This window comes from Leucoraja erinacea, unplaced genomic scaffold (assembly GCF_028641065.1).
Source record: "Leucoraja erinacea ecotype New England unplaced genomic scaffold, Leri_hhj_1 Leri_178S, whole genome shotgun sequence".
NCBI classification, from domain to species: Eukaryota; Metazoa; Chordata; class Chondrichthyes; order Rajiformes; family Rajidae; genus Leucoraja; species Leucoraja erinaceus.
Genome location: NW_026576079.1, coordinates 90399 through 104872, shown reverse-complemented (window position 1 = coordinate 104872; position 14474 = coordinate 90399). Strand labels below are relative to the sequence as shown.

Genomic DNA, 14474 nt, shown 5'->3' with positions numbered 1-14474 from the left:
ATATACACGCACCACCCTCTGTGTGGAAAAGTTGCCCCTCAGATTCCCTTTAAATCTCCACTCCCCCCCCCCCCCCCCTATCATTTAAACCTGCCGTGGACATTTACAACACCTCTCTGAGCCAAGCCATCATACCAGCATGCTTCAAAGCCGCCACCATCATACCGCTACCCAAGAAATCCCCAGCCTCAACACTGAACGACTACCGGCCCATAGCACTCACGTCCATCATGATGAAGTGCTTTGAAAGGTTGGTCAAGGCCCATATAACATCCAGTCTCCCCTCTACACTTGACCCATACCAGTTTGCTTACCGTCCCAACCGTTCCACTGATGATGCCATAGCAACAGCACTCCACCTAAGCCTGGCTCATCTGGAAACCAAAAACAGTTACGTGCGAATGCTGTTTATCGACTTCAGCTCCGCCTTCAACACAGTCATCCCCCAACATCTGGTGAATAAACTCGGCGAAATAGGCATCAGCACCACACTATGCAACTGGTTACTGGACTTCCTCACTGACAGACCACAGACAGTAAGAGTTGGCAAAAACTCATCAGAGACCACCATCATGAACACCGGGGTCCCACAGGGATGTGTGCTGAGCCCTCTGTTGTTCACGCTGATGACTCATGACTGTAGTGCCAAACACAATTCGAACCACATCATCAAGTTCGCAGATGACACTACAGTGGTGGGCCTCATCAGCCACGATGACGATTCAGCCTACAGAGAGGAGGTTCAACAACTCATCAACTGGTGTGATATCAATAACCTTCAAGTCAATGTCAATAAAACAAAATAAATAACTGTGGACTTCAGGAAGAAACAGACAACACACACCCCACTTACCATCAATGGCAGTGCAGTGGAGTCTGTGAAAAGCACCAAGTTCCTGGAAGTGCACATCACAGATGATCAGACATGGTCCACCAACACCATCTCCTTAGTCAAGAAGGCACAGCAATGCCTCCACTTCCTTCGACGGATGAGGAGAGCTGACCTCCCCCCTTCTGCCCTCACGACTTTTTACAGGGGTGCCATTGAGAGCATTCTTACCAGCAGTCTCTCAGTCTGGTATGGCAGTTGCTCTGCTGCTGACCAGAAGGCCCTACAGAGAGTGGTGAGGACAGCGGAGAAGATCACCAGATCACCCCAACCAGCGATCCAGGACCTATACCCATCTCGCTGTCGCAAGAGAGCAAGCAATATCATCAAAGCCACCACACACCCAGCACACAAACTGTTCACCCTCCTACCTTCCGGTAAGCGCTACCGCAGCAAGCGGAGCAAAACCACCAGATTCAAAAACAGCTTTTCCCTCAGGCCATCAGACTACTCAACACACTTAAGAAAATTCCATGAACAGTACCCAAACAAAGACAAACAAACTGTGAGAATAACTTTGGCTCAATGTCTCCAGTACGAAATTTGCACTTTTTCTATATTGCACCTTTCATTGTTGCACCCTTTTTAAAATACCTCAAAGTTTTTGCTACATTTTGGCACACTGTGAATATTTTAATATTTTAAATAATGTAATGTCTATTGTCTATCTTTATTGGTATGTTGTCTGTCTGTGTTTTTAATATTTCTTGCACATTTGGAGTATGGGGAAACGTAATTTCAATCCTCTGTGTAACTACTGTTGCATAATTGAATTGACAATAAAGTTTACTTTGAACTTTGAACTCTCACCTTAAACCCAGGTCCTCTGGTTCTCGATTCCCCTACTCTGGGCAAGAGACTATGTGCATCTATCCGATCTATTCCTCTGGTGATATTGTACAACTCTTTCAGATCATCCCTCATCCTCCTGCGCTCCAAGGAATAGAGCCATCGATTCTTAACTCTCTGGGTGGAAAGGTTTCTCCTCATCTCAGTCTTAAATGGCCGACCCCTTATTATTTACCTGCATGTGGCCCCTGGTTCTGGACTCCCCCAACATCAGGAACATGATTCCTGCACCCAGCTTTTTCAGTTTTTTAAAATAATGTTATGTTTCTATAAAATCCCTCATCCTTGTAAATTCCAGTGAATACAATCCTAGTCTGATCTATTTTACTTCGGAGTCACGTGAGTGACTACGTGAAGACCCCGTCACGACCCCAACACGAGGTCGGAACCCCAGCGCCACCCGGCACCCTTCTACAGGGACCGCCGAGGGGGGTAGAAGAGTCAATCCCGGCTGCGAATCGCGGGGATATCTGAAGCCGACCTCAGAATCGCGGGGACGCCCTTTATCAGGGACCGCGGGAATATCCGAAGCCGATCAGAGAATCGCGGGGAAACCCGTTTACAAATCCACATGGGCTCAGGGGAAGCCTTAAACCGAGGGAGCATTCAAAGGGGAAATCCTGGCTCCCGACAATGCAAGGCTCCTTGCTTCAACGTTCCGTAGATGATGCTGTACTTGCTGAGTTTCGCCAGCACTTTATGTCCCAACTACAAGGGCCCTGTGGAATGCCGACCGCAGGAAGAAGCCTGGCTGCGGGGACCAAGGAACCTCAGAAGCCTGCAGGTAATCTGCCTTCCGGGACCATGGGAAGACCGCAGGTACCCGACTTCATAGACCACGGGAAACCACGGATAATCCGACAAGCGACCACGGGAAAACCACGGGTTAGGGTTAGGGTTGGGGGTTATGGTTAGGGTCGGGGGTCGGGGTCAGGGTCGGGGTCAAGGTCGGGGGCAGGGTCAGGGGCAGGGTCGGGGTCGGGGGCAGGGTCAGTGTCAGTGGCAGGGGCAGGGGCAGGGTCAGGGGGGGGAGCTGTGATTATCCTATCCTGTCTGACCCTCATTTGACTCCCTCTCTGGTTCTCTCTGCCTCCCTATCCTAATTTTAGAGTGTCCTTCACTTCCATCCTGCGATTATTAGAGTCCATTCTATCTAGGTTGGTGCAGTTATTCTCCATCATCCCCCCCTTTGGATTGGGTTTCACCCTCCTGACTCCGTCTGTACCTTACGGCCTGGTCCCTCTGCGGTTTCGATTTGCCTGAGTGATGAAGCCCGTGTCACTGTAAAGATTAGGTTGTGATTTATCAGTCAGTGGGAAACATGCCCTCTGGTGCTTATCGATCTCCTCCTGGGGATTCCTTTTCACCATGTACTGTCACTTGGTATTTGGCCCACGGTTTCATCACCCTTGTCCAAATCTATTTGCCTCACACTTGCCCTTCCATAGATTTGTGGGAGTCAGTCAGGATCCACCCTAGGTTTGAGTTTATGCAAGGTTTAGGCCATTCGGCTCTTTCGTCTGTAGCGCTTCAATCCATAGCCTCTCTGCTCTCTTCCGTCTCCCTATTGTCCAATTTATGTTTGTTTCCAGGCCCATGATCTCTAGGGACTGGATCCCATGTTGCTGGAAGTGTCTGCTAATGGGTATGGATTGGTCCCCCCTTGTGATGTTGCTGAGGTGTCCTGTCAGTCTGACTCTGATGCTGTTACCTGTTTCGCCTATGTACAGTAAGTTGCACTCTTTACATCTAATTGCATACACCACATTCTTTTGCTCACAGGTTATCCTCTGCGCTATCTGGCCTCTCTTCCCTGTTACACTGTTCTCTATATTTTTGGCTATTACTAAGTGGGTGCAGGCTCCACACCATCTCTGCCCACAGTCTGGGGCTATGTGTAGACTTGTACTGACCAGGATGTCCTTCAGATTTTTAGCCCTCTTGTATACTGACATTACCTTGTATCCCTTTAGTGTGGCAAATCCCCTTTGGAATTGTTCAAACCGGCCCTTGACTATTTTGTGAGCCTGGACAGCCATGTTGCCATATCTTGTTATTAGTGGCAAGTTCAGTGTCGTCCCCAGCCTAGGTCTGGGCGCTTGTTTGCTTTTTAGAAAATCTGACTTAATGTGTCTTAATTTACGTTTGCAGTAACCCCTCTGTCTGAGGGCGGTGAAAAGGGTGCTTGTGGCCTGGTTGAAATCCTCCTCCCTAGTGCATATACGGTGGAAGCGGGTCAGTTGTCACTTAACGATACCCCTGAAGGTGTGTTTTGGGTGGTGGCTCGTGGTGTGTAGGAGTGTGTGTGTGTCTGTGGGTTTAAAGAAGACTTTGGTAGCTAGTTTGTGGTCTTGGGTGTCTGATGGTAGTTTAAAGACAGTGGTGTCGAGGAAGTCCACCCTCTGCTGGCTGGTCATGGCCTTTACCTTGATGGATGGGTGGTGGGCATTGAGTATGTCAATAAACTCCTGTAGTTCCCCCTCTGAGTGTGTCCACACTCCCCAAATGTCATCTAGGAATCTGTAGTAGCACATTGGACGCTTCGGACATTTGTGGAAAACTGTCTCCTCCCATTCTGAGGCCCGGGAACCGTTGGAGCGAGTGGAGGAGGGTCGGGGCTGTGAGTATTTAAATCGAGCGCGGGGCTTTCTTTCACAGAGGCCCGGGAACCATTGGAGCGAGTGGAGGAGGGTCGGGGCTGTGAGTATTTAAATCGAGCGCGGGGCTTTCTTTCACAGAGGCCCGGGAACCGTTGGAGCGAGTGGAGGAGGGTCGGGGCTGTGAGTATTTAAATCGAGCGCGGGGCTTTCTTTCACAGAGGCCCGGGAACCGTTGGAGCGAGTGGAGGAGGGTCAGGGCTTACTGAAATCTGTAACGTTCCACACTCCTTTGTGAGGATTCTGGTGGAAGCCGCTGATTGGTGGAAGCAGACTAGAGGAAGCAGCTGATTGGGTGCAACATCAGGTTAGCATTTGTGCTTTCTGGTTAAAGGGGCAGTGCTTTAGTTAAGGTACAGTGTGTTAAAGGTGCAGTTCTTTAGTAAAGGTACAGTGAGCCAAGGGTACAGTGGGCTAAAGGTACAGTGCTTTTTGTTTATATAATAAAGGTGCAGTTTAAAGGTCACGAGGGAGCAGCTGTTGTGAGTCAGATACCTGCTGTTTTCTCCCAGCAGTTTCTATTGTGTTATACTGGTATCAGATCCAGGATAAGGCGGGAGAATGACAGTCAGAGCAGTATACTGTTCTGGATGTCAGATGTGGGAGGTCATGGTGTCGGATGGCCCTCCAGACATCCACATCTGCACCAGGTGCAGCGAGATGGGGCTCCTAAGGGACCGTATTAGGATCCTGGAGCAGCAGCTCGATGACCTCGCTCTGATCAGGGAGAGTGAGGAGGTCATAGAGGGGAGTTATAGAGAGGTGGTCACTCCAAAACCACAGGAGAGAGACATGTGGGTCACGTTAAGGAAGGGCAAGGGGCAGAGGCAGGAACGAGTGAGTACTCCAATGTCGGTACACCTCGCAAATAAGTACTCCTGTTTGAGTACGGATGGGGGTGACAGCCTACCCGGGGGTAGTGACAGCGGACGGGCCTCCAGCACAGAGACCGGCCCTGTTGCTCCAAAAGCTAGGGAAAAAAAGAGGGCCATAGTAATTGGGGACTCTATTGTTAGGGGGTCGGATAGGCGATTCTGTGGACGCAGTCGGGAGACTAGGATGGTGGTCTGCCTCCCTGGTGCCAAGGTCTCGGACGTGTCTCAACGCATCCAAGATATCCTTAAATCAGAGGGAGAGGAGCCTGAGGTCGTGGTACATATAGGTACCAATGACATAGGAAAAAAAAGGGAAGAGGTCCTGAAGGGAGGATTTAGGGAGTTGGGAGGAGAGTTAAGAAAAAGGACCAAAAAGGTAACCATATCAGGATTACTGCCTGTGCCACGCGACAGTGAGAGTAGGAATGGAGCGAGGTGGAGGATAAATGCGTGGCTGAAAGACTGGTGCAGAGGGCAGGGATTCAAGTTCCTGGATCATTGGGACTTCTTTTGGGGAAGGTGGGACCTGTACAGAGAGGATGGGTTGCACTTGAACCCGAGGGGGACCAATATCCTAGCGGGGAAATTTGCAAAGGCAGCTGGGGAGACTTTAAACTAGAATGGTTGGGGCGAGGGACTCAAATAGCGAAAGGTAGTAGACAGAATGGGAGGCAGGAAGCAGAAATGGGAAGCACTCGGACACAAGAGGAGAAAGAAAAAAAAGGAAATAAACAGAGAATAAGAGACGGGGGTTTTCTTAAATGTGCATATTTTAATGCTAGGAGCATTGTAAGAAAGGTTGATGAGCTTAGAGTCTGGATAGACACCTGGAAGTATGATGTTGTGGCGATCAGTGAAACGTGGTTGCAGGAGGGCTGTGATTGGAAACTAAATATTCCAGGATTTCGCTGCTTCAGGTGTGATAGAATTGGAGGGGCAAGAGGTGGAGGTGTTGCATTGCTAGTCAGGGAAGATATTACAGCAGTGCTTTGGCAGGATAGATTGGAGGGCTCATCTAGGGAGGCTATTTGGGTGGAATTGAGAAGTGGGAAAGGTGTAGCAACTCTTATAGGGGTGTATTATAGACCGCCAAACGGGGAACGAGAATTGGAAGAGCAAATATGTAAGGAGATAGCAGATATTAGTAGTAAGCACAAGGTAGTGATTGTGGGAGATTTCAACTTTCCACACATAGACTGGGAAACACATTCTGTAAATGGGCTGGATGGGTTGGAGTTTGTAAAATGTGTGCAGGATAGTTTTTTGCAGCAATACATAGAGGTGCCTACTAGAGGAGGGGCAGTGCTGGACCTCCTGTTAGGAAATGAGATGGGACAGGTGGCGGAGGTATGCGTTGGGGAGCACTTCGGGTCCAGTGATCACAATACCATTAGTTTCAAGATAATTATGGAGAGGGTCAGAACTGGACCTAGGGTTGAGATTTTTGATTGGAGAAAGGCTAACTTTGATGCGATGCGAGATGATTTAAAAGGAGTGAACTGGGACATTTTGTTTTATGGGAAAGATGTAGAAGAGAAATGGAGGACATTTAAAGGGGAAATTTTAAGAGTACAGAATCTTTATGTTCCTGTTCGGTTGAAAGGAAACAGTAAAAATTGGAAAGGGCCCTGGTTTTCAAGGGAAATTGGACATCTTGTTTGGAAAAAGAGGGAGATCTACAATAATTATAGGCAGCGTGAAGTAAATGAGGTGCTTGAGGAGTATAAGGAATGTAAAAAGAATCTTAAGAAAGAAATTAGAAAAGCTAAAAGAAGATATGAGGTTGCTTTGGCAAGTAAGGTGAAAGTCAATCCAAAGGGTTTCTACAGCTATATTAATAGCAAAAGGATAACGAGGGATAAAATTGGTCCATTGGAGAGACAGAGTGGACAGCTATCTGCAGAGCCAAAAGAGATGGGGGAGATATTGAACAATTTTTTTTCTTCGGTATTCACCAAGGAGAAGGATATTGAATTATGTGAGGTAAGGGAAACTAGTAGAGTAGCTATGGATACTATGAGGTTCAAAGTAAAAGAAGTACTGACACTTTTGAAAAATATAAAAGTGGATAAGTCTCCAGGTCCTGACAGGATATTCCCTAGGACATTGAGGGAAGTTAGTGTAGAAATAGCCAGGGCTATGACAGAAATATTTCAAATGTCATTAGAAACGGGAATAGTCCCCGAGGATTGGCGTACTGCGCATGTTGTTCCATTGTTTAAAAAGGGTTCTAAGAGTAAACCTAGCAATTATAGACCGGTTAGTTTGACTTCAGTGGTGGGCAAATTAATGGAAAAGATACTTAGAGACAATATATATAAGCATCTAGATAAACAGGGTCTGATTAGGAACAGTCAACATGGATTTGTGCCTGGAAGGTCATGTTTGACTAATCTTCTTGAATTTTTTGAAGAGGTTACTAGGGAAATTGACGAGGGTAAAGCAGTGGATGTTGTCTATATGGACTTTAGTAAGGCCTTTGACAAGGTTCCTCATGGAAGGTTGGTTAAGAAGGTTCAACTGTTGGGTATAAATGCAGGAATAGCAAGATGGATTCAACAGTGGCTGAATGGGAGAAGCCAGAGGGTAATGGTGGATGGCTGTTTATCGGGTTGGAGGCAGGTGACTAGTGGGGTGCCTCAGGGATCTGTGTTGGGTCCTTTGTTGTTTGTCATGTACATCAATGATCTGGATGAAGGTGTGGTAAATTGGATTAGTAAGTATGCAGATGATACTAAGATAGGGGGTGTTGTGGATAATGAAGAGGATTTCCAAAGTCTACAGAGTGATTTAGGCCATTTGGAAAAATGGGCTGAAAGATGGCAGATGGAGTTTAATGCTGATAAATGTGAGGTGCTACACCTTGGCAGGACAAATCAAAATAGGACATACATGGTAAATGGTAGGGAATTGAAGAATACAGTTGAACAGAGGGATCTGGGTATAACCGTGCATAGTTCCTTGAAGGTGGAATCTCATATAGATAGGGTGGTAAAGAAAGCTTTTGGTATGCTAGCCTTTATAAATCGGAGCATTGAGTATAGAAGCTGGGATGTAATGTTAAAATTGTACAAGGCATTGGTGAGACCAAATCTGGAGTATGGGGTACAATTTTGGTCGCCAAATTATAGGAAGGATGTCAACATAATAGAGAGAGTACAGAGGAGATTTACTAGAATGTTGCCTGGGTTTCAACAACTAAGTTACAGAGATAGGTTGAATAAGTTAGGTCTTTATTCTCTGGAGCGCAGAAGGTTAAGGGGGGACCTGATAGAGGTCTTTAAAATGATGAGAGGGATAGACAGAGTTGATGTGGACAAGCTTTTCCCTTTGAGAATAGGGAAGATTCAAACAAGGGGACATGACTTCAGAATTAAGGGACAGAAGTTTAGGGGTAATATGAGGGGGAACTTCTTTACGCAGAGAGTGGTGGCGGTGTGGAATGAGCTCCCAGTGGAAGTGGTGGAGGCAGGTTCATTGGTATCATTTAAAAATAAATTGGATAGGCATATGGATGGGAAGGGAATGGAGGGTTATGGTACGAGTGCAGGCAGGTGGGACTAAGGGGAAAACATTTTGTTTCGGCATGGACTTGTAGGGCCGAGATGGCCTGTTTCCGTGCTGTAATTGTTATATGGTTATATGGTTATTCTGCCATGTATATGTTGGCATAAGCTGGGGCAAACGTCTTTCCCATTGCTGTACCTTTGACTTGTAAATAGAACTCCCCGTTAAATTCAAAGTCATTCTTAGTCAAACCCAGATCCAATAGTTTAATTAGGGCCTCGTCTGGTCTATCTGGGTCAGGATTTCTCTGTAGGATGTTTTTAACTGCCTGTATCCCCCTGTCCATCTCTATGTTTGTGTACAGGCTTTCCACATCCATGGTGAAGAGTATTGCGTTGGGTGGTATGTTGAGGGAGTTAACTATTTGGGTGAAGTGGTAGGTGTCCTTGATGTAGCTGGGATGTTGTTGTGCCAGTGGGTTAAGGTAGTGGTCAATGTATTCTGGTACCCCATAGGATTCGTTACTGCAATCTGATACTATGGGCCTACCTGGTGGTATTTCTCCAGGCACTGTCCACTTGTCTGGGTTTTTGTGTATCTTTGGGAGCATGTAGAATTTCCTTGCCCTGGGTTGTGCTCCTGTCAAGTATTCTACTTGTTTGTCTAGGATGTATCCTGATCTCTTAAGCTCCTCCAAAATGTCCCCTATTTCCTTTTGTGTTTCTTTATATATGGGCTCATCTAACTTAGTGTAGTGTTCTATCTTGTTCAGTTGTCCATGTGCCTCGAAGAGATACTGTTTTCTGTCCATGATGACTATACTGCTCCCCTTGTCTGCTGGTTTGATAATAATAATAATAATAATAATATTTATTTATATAGCACTTTTCAACAAAACCAGTATTTGAACCAAAGTGCTTTACAGAGGTTGATTAAATTAATTGAACAGATCAATGCAATAAATCCATACAAATCAAAAAAGAGAAAAAAGAGAATAAGAAAAAAGACACAGAAACAGTACACTATAGAAATCAACATGAAACGTCCCCCCACAGCAGAATTCACTGTGAGGGAAGGCACTAAAAATATCCAGTTCTCCCCCTCATAGTCCACCCGAGGTCGGGGCCTATATCTGGCCTCCTCAGCCAACCCGGTGTCTTCAGGCCCTCCTGCCGCGAAGCTGGATCATCGGCGTCGGTGAACATCCATCAGCGGCCTGGACTGAAGCGGCCGCTTTCCGACGCGAAGACTGCAACGACCAAAGTTCACAGGCCGCGCCGGCCGAACCCCCGACTCTGGCGATCTCGGATCCCAGGCTCCGCGGTGCTGTCGACGGTCACAGTGCCCCGGAGCTTACCGCAAGGCGACGCGGTAAGGCATCGCCCGCTCCTTGTAGGTGTCCCAGCATCTACACCGCCGTCGAAGCTGCAGTCCCAGCAGGAAACGCCGCTCCAGCGCTGCTCCAGTTCGTTCGTAGGCCGCACAGAGAGGACGAAGATGCGGTTCGGAGAAAAACCGCATCTCCGACCAGGTAGGACTGGGGTTAAAAATAATTTCCCCCTTCCCCTCCCCCACCCACCACATAAAAGAAGACCTCCAAGAAACACCTCATATTAACAGGACTAAAAATAAAAATAAATAAGGGTGAAAGGACTATTTTGTTGTTCTCCTTCAGCTCTGTCAAGGCCTGCCTCTCTTTTCTGGTGATAACCATATAACCATATAACAATTACAGCACGGAAACAGGCCATCTCGGCCCTACAAGCCCATGCCGAACAAATTTTGTTCCCCTTAGTCCCACCTGCCTGCACTCGTACCATAATCCTCCATTCCCTTCTCATCCATATGCCTATCCAATTTATTTTTAAATGATACCAATGAACCTGCCTCCACCAATTCCACTGGGAGCTCATTCCCCACCGCCACCACTCACTGCGTAAAGAAGTTCCCCCTCATATTACCCCTAAACTTCTGTCCCTTAATTCTGAAATCATGTCCTCTTGTTTGAATCTTCCCTATTCTCAAAGGGAAAAGCTTGTCCACATCAACTCTGTCTATCCCTCTCATCATTTTAAAGACCTCTATCAGGTCCCCCCTTAACCTTCTGTGATGTTAGACTTATCTTTCGTTCTAGGCATATCCCGCAAGCTGCTGCGCTGTTCAGGCCCAGTCTCTGAGGTCAGGTTCAAAACTCAATGTCTAAGGTCCTCCATTCTGATTTTAAATTTATCTCCCAAATTTTCTCTTATTCCAGATTAGGGCCTTGGTGACAGCCTCCTGCACACGATCAGTGGGCTGGCCCTGGCGGTATTCAACATCCAAATATTCCAGACTGTTTTGGTAATGTTCAATCAAAACTTGTCTTGTTTGTTTTGCCCAGGTTTCAGCTTTAGAAGCCAATTTCTGTAATGTTTCCTGGGTGGGATTTGCTGGTTTCACAAAGTGTGTTAATATCTTTGCTTGCCTAGTGAGGCCCCTGGGGGGTGTATTCCGTCCTTTTAGAACTCCTAGATGGTGTAGAGCCTGGGCCATTTTATAAATAACTCTCACAGCAACTGCAAAGGAATCCCTCTGTCTCGGTTGATTCCTGTGCTGGTTGCCATTCACCCCATTACTGTTGTTAAGCAATCTCCCTACCCCCTCTCCCCTCTGCATGTTATAACTCATTTCTGGTTTAGTAGATTATGCTGCAATGCTAACACAGTCAAATCTAAGCATCAATTATCTCTAGCATCGTAGGGTTAACACCAAGATGCTCACCAATTCTTTGGTTCTTTCCAGCTCGCGGAGACCGCTTGCCGAATTCTTCCCGACTGGGCAACGATTTTCCAGTTTCGCTATCTCTGTAGCTTCTTCAGGGAAAGAGATCTAATTCTCGTCGGTTAGGGTTTTTAAGGGGTAGGTTGATGTCCCTCCCTTTCTGGGTGGAGCTTCCCATGTGTTCGGTCCTAGGACCGGTCACTTTGGTTGGGCTCACCCTGTTCTTTGTTTGGACTGGTTGGTCCACTTCCATTGTTTGTAATGTTACCAAATGCATCTGGTATCTTGTATCATTTGTTGCTAGTGTTTTCAGCCTCTCTTGATCAATAAATGTCCAAATTCCTCTTGTCCACTATCATGTTTTGCGAGTCCTTAAGTTATGTATGTGCTCTGCCAACATGTTTGTAATCTGTGTGGCGTCAAAGGCTCTTCTGGGTAGGGGGTCCTGGCTGGGATAGGGGTGGGTATGGTGTTGTGGGCGTGTCAGGGTCTATTCCCTCTCTTTTGTACCCTGTCTGGTTTCTGGGGGAGTTTGGTAGGTTCTTCGTATCCTGGCTGCTAGGGGGGGGTCTCTGGGTTCGGGTGCATTTTTTTATTTTGGGGTTGTTTGGTGGGGATTCAGTGGAGTCTGTAGTAAGGTTTAGGTTGTGGGGGGGGAAGGAATTGGGAGATGTTTTGGGTTATTCAGGGTGTTTTTTTATGGTGATTCAGTGGGGTCTGCTGTTAGGGTTAGGTTGTAGGGTGGGGGGGGGGTTATCAGTTGTTTGGGGGATGTTTTGGGTTGTTCGGGGTGTTTTTTAGGGTTGTTTGGGGTGACTTGGTGGGGTCTGCTGTTAGGTTTAGGTTGTGGGGGGGTTTATCAGTCGTATGGGGGATGTTTTGGGTTGTTCGGGGTGTTTTATTTGGGTTTGGGGTGATTCAGTGGTGTCTGCTGTTAGGTTTAGGTTGTAGGGTGGGGGGGGTTAGTTGTTTGGGGGGCTGTTTTGGGTTGTTTGGGGTGTAGGTTCTTCGTACACTGGCTGCTAGGGGGGTCTCTGGGTTTGGGTGTAGTTTTTGGGGGTTGTTTGGTGGGGATTCAGTGGGGTCTGTAGTAAGGTTTAGGTTGTGGAGGGGGGAAGGAATTGGGGGGATGTTTTGGGTTGTTCGGGATGTTTTTAGGGTTGCTTGGGGTGATTTGGTGGGGTCTGCTGTTAGGTTTAGGGTTAGGGGTAGGGGTAGGGTTAGGGTTAGGGTGCGTTAGGGTTAGGGTGCATTAGGGGGTTAGGGTTAGGGGGTTAGGGTTCCGGGGTTAGGTTTAGGGGTTGGGTATTAGAAATGAAATGAAAATGAAATGATTCAATTTATTGTCATTGTCAGTGTACAGTACAGAGACAACGAAATGCATTTTTAGCATCTCCCTTGAAAGGGAGACACAGGGCGTCGCGGTGTGCCCGCGCCTGCCGCCGTACATTCCATTACAGGCAAAGGTGGGTGAAGTGTCTTGCCCAAGGACACAACGACAGTATGCACTCCAAGCGGGATTTGAACCGGCTACCTTCCGGTCGCCAGCCGAACTCTTAGCCCATTGTGCTATCTAGGGTTAGGGTATTAGGGTATTAGGGTTAGGGTTAGGGCATTAGGGTTAGGGCATTAGGGTTAGGGTATTAGGGTTAGGGTGTTAGGGCATTAGGGTTAGGGTTAGGGTTAGTGTGTTATAGGTTAGTGTGTTATAATTTGTAACAATGTGTTAATGTGTTATAGTGTATAATAGTAAGATTAAACGAGAACTTACCAGTTTGAAGTTTGATCTGTATTTTATGAGGAGGAACGTTGAGGGAATACATGAAGAAGCCCGCCCACAGCGCCAGCGTGTCATCCTTCAAAGCAGCGATGTGAGGTCACAGATATCCAATATTGACCTAAAATAGCAAGATTATTAAAGAGATACCAGCTTAAGATTTGACCCTACGAGGGTGGGAGCGGAGGACATGTATTCCCTCAACGTTCCTCCTCATAAAATACAGATCAAACTTCAAACTGGTAAGTTCTCGTTTAATCTTACTATTTTACTTCGGAGTCACGTGAGGGACTCCATGAAGATTTCAAAGCTCTGTGACCTCATGCCCTGGAAAACCGAGTCCATGCTTCACAACTGCCTTGGTAGTTTGGGAGAAATTGTTAATGATTTTTTAAAACCAAGAAAAACATTGATACCAATTGTTTAACGTAACAATAAATAATATTTATTAATTCAAATCATAAACCCTTGTTCATCAGGGATAAATTATAATACGGAACTTAAAAGTTTCCCCAAAAAAGTTTCTATACCACTAAGTGGTTTATTATAGAATTTTTGAAATGTCCTCTCCGACGACCATCCTGCAGTCCTGAGGATTTGGTCCATGGAGACCTCAAGGCGTTTCGCTGCGGATGTAGCTGCCGCCCTGGTGGAGTGAGATTTAAATATATTAGTGTCCACTCCTGCCTTCCTTAACCCATATTTAATCCACCGAGAAATAGTCTGGGTAGACACCCTGTGGTATGGTTTCCTATAGCTGATTAACAGCCCCATTTCTTTGCCTCTAATGGCCTTAGTCCGTTCCATATACAACAAAATATGTTTGATAATACAGAGACGTTCGTCCTCCGGGTAAGCCAGAAATTCAATGACCTGTCCTGCTGATCCTGGTCTATTTTGTTTAATTAAATCCTGTATTACAAAGACCAAACGTCCTGCCGCCATAGAGAAGCTATCCAGTCTCAACTTTTGCAGTGACTGGACCCTCTGTGCTGTGACCAATGCCATCAGCATAACCACTTTTCTAGTTAACATGTCCAGAGTCAATGCTGTGGCCGGCGACCAAGTTCTTAGCATGTTGAGGACCACACTAGCATCCCAAATCTGGGTATATCTTGGTTTTGGCGGTCTGGTGTTGAAAATTCCTTTTAACAGTTTAA

General features: G+C 46.6%; 1 long non-coding RNA gene across 1 annotated transcript; it reads left to right on the top strand.

Moving 5' to 3' along the window:
* Nucleotides 1-8009: 8009 nt before the first annotated feature.
* On the top strand, nt 8010-11889 carry LOC129716175 (uncharacterized). The gene is made up of 2 exons (XR_008726605.1): nt 8010-11117; nt 11559-11889. It is a non-coding gene; the product is annotated as an uncharacterized LOC129716175 (long non-coding RNA).
* The last annotated feature ends 2585 nt before the right edge of the window (nt 11890-14474 follow it).